Source organism: Cebus imitator, unplaced genomic scaffold (assembly GCF_001604975.1).
Source record: "Cebus imitator isolate Cc_AM_T3 unplaced genomic scaffold, Cebus_imitator-1.0 Scaffold776, whole genome shotgun sequence".
Lineage (NCBI taxonomy): Eukaryota > Metazoa > Chordata > Mammalia > Primates > Cebidae > Cebus > Cebus imitator.
The window spans coordinates 11,081-13,949 of record NW_016108091.1 but is presented as its reverse complement, the minus strand read 5'-3'; positions in this window follow the sequence as shown (position 1 = coordinate 13,949).

The window sequence follows — 2,869 nt, the reverse complement described above, 5'->3', positions numbered from 1 at the left end:
GTGGTGGCGGCGGCCTGTAATCGCAGCTACTGGGAGGCTGAGGCCAAATTGCTTGAACTCGGGAGACAGAGGCTGTAGTAAGCCGAGATTGTGCCGCCACAAGAACGAAACTCCGTCTCAAAAAAAAAAAGACCAGGCTGGCCAAGATGGTGAAACTCTGTCTCTACTAAAACTACAAAAATTAGGCGGTCATGGTGTTGGGCGCCTGTAATCCCAGCTACTCGGGAGGCTGAGGCAGAGAAGTGCTTGAACCCAGGAGGTCAGGGTTGCAGTGAGCTGAGATCACGCCACTGCACTCCAGCCTTGGCGACAGAGCTAGACTTCGTCTCAAAAAAAAAAAAAAAAAATTTTTCAGTGACCAAAGTGGTGTCAGACCCAGTGATCATTTCTGTTCCTGCATCTCACTTGACCTCGAGACAGCAATGATCCCGTAATCAGCACCTTCTTGAATGCTTCCCTTTGAAACAGGAAAAATTGGTTCTTCTATTTTAACCTGCTGAACTGGGTAAGAGCGGAGGGGCCCAGGACCCTCACCTAAGCCCTCTTTCTTACCTCCACTTTTTCTGTAGGTGGCCCTACTACTAAGGTCCCTGGCTTTAAATACCATCTTTCTCTGTGTTAATGCATAACTCCAGCCTTGACCTCTCATGAGCATCATCCAACCCAGCATATCTGCTTGGACGTCTAATGGGCATTTCAGATTCAACATGACCACAACTGAACTCTTGATTCCCACCCCAGCACCCGTTATTTTTCCACTGTTTCCATCTCAATTAATGGCACCTCCATTATTATTTGCACATTCCAAAAGCTTAGGCACCATTGTGACTTCTTTTCCCATATCCAACACAACCAATCCTATCCTGAATTCATCCACGTCCCACCACCTCGCCAGCTACCTAGTTCCAGCCACCTTCTCTCCACAGCCTCTCAATCTTTCACTTTCCCCAACAATCCATTCTTCACTCAGCAACTTGATGATAAAGCATGTCATGTCAAGGCTCTGCCTCAATTTAATGGCTTCCCATTGTCTTTAGAATCATCTCCGGCTGGGCGTGGTGGCTCACGCTTGTAATCCAAGCACTTTGGAGGCCAAGGCAGGAGGATCACCTGAGGCCGGGAGTTCAAGACCAGCCAGACCAACATGGTGAAACCCCATCTTAAAAAAAAAAAAAAAAATAGAATCATCTCCAAGCTCTCAAAGACTATGGCACACCTTCTGTTCCAGCCAAATTGTCTCACAGCACAAGGACGTTTGCATCTGCTCTTTTCTAAGCACGAAAGCCTTGGCCCCTAGAGCCGGTGCTGTCACCTAATTTCAGGTTTTAGCTCCATTCTCACCATTTCAGTGAGCACCCAATACCCGTTTTAGTCATTCTATCACATAGCCATGGTTTTTTGTTTTTTGTTTTTTTTTTTGAGACAGGGTCTTGCTCTGTCACCCAGGCTGGAATGCAGTGGTGCAATCTGGGCTCACTGTAACCTTCCGCCTCCCGGGTTCAAGCGATTCTCCTGCCTCAGCTTTCCAAGTAGTTAGGTATACAGGCGCCTGCCACCATGCCCACCAGGCTAAGTTTTGTATTTTTAGTAGAGATGGGGTTTCACCATGTTGGGCAGGCTGGTCTTGAATTCCTGACCTCAAGTGATCTGCCTGCCTCGGCCTCCCAAACTGCTGGAATTACAGGTGTGAGTTACTGCGCCTGACCACATAGCCATGTTTTGAGCATGTATCACTACCTATAATTATTTTTTGTTTATATGTTTGTGTCATCCCATAGAAAGTAAGGCCCCAAGATCAGGAACTTGCTCATTCCACTGAGATTAACAGTAGGTCCTCAACAAACACTCGTTAAGATACTAAAGTGGCAAAGTGGGGCCTTGTAAACAGCTTCAAGACCCTATGCTTGTAGGGGCAACGTGGTACCCTCCAAGGAAACCAGGGAGGAGGGAGGAGCAGTGCCCAGAGATGGCGTCAGGCTGCAAGACTTCGTCAATAATTCACCATCATAACAACCCAGCATCAGGAAGGGCTGGCGCGCGGCCAGGACGAAACATTAAGTGGGAGGCGGTGGACGCTGGGATTCCCACGGGGCAGCTTCTGCGCACACGACGTTCCCTAACCCGAGCCTCTCTAAAGAGGAAGCTTAGGAATTTTGCTGAGCTTCGGTGGGCTGGACTCACTGTGGGAATTCAATTGCCCCCATCCACGATGGGTGTGCTGGCGCGAAAACGCGGAGACGCATGAGTGATTTCAGTGTTCGGCGCCCTCTCCCTTTCCAAATACGCTTAGCCCATCTTGGCTATGGCTGGTCAGCGAGAGTTGTCCGTCTCCGGTTGGACCAATAAGACTTGTGAAGGGCCTCTGAGTCCCGCCTCTGGATGAATGGCCATTCCCTTAGGAGTGAGGCCCCGCCCTGCCTCCCCGGGGCTGCTTTTCTCGGGGCTGAAGCTGGTGAGGCTGCATCCTGGCTTCCGCAGCTACTGCGCTGGGCCGCAGGCTCCCGTCCCGCCCACGCGCCTTTGCTGGCTGCGGTGGGATTTCTTTTTGCCTCCGATTGGGGCTGCTGTTTCTCTTCCCCGAAGGTAGGCATTGTAAATATTTCGCCCTTTGGATTTTAGCTGTCCCCTCCCTAAGTTCGCACTTAACCTTTTTCACCATCATTATTATTTTTACTGGTAAGGATAGTCAAATTTTACTAATGAAGATGAGATTATAAAGTCTTCAAGTCTACCGGGCGCGGTGGCTCAAGCCTGTAATCCCAGCACTTTTGGAGGCCGAGGCGGGTGGATCACGAGGTCAAGAGATCGAGACCATCCTGGTCAACATGGTGAAACCCCGTCTCTACTAAAAATACAAAACATTAGCTTG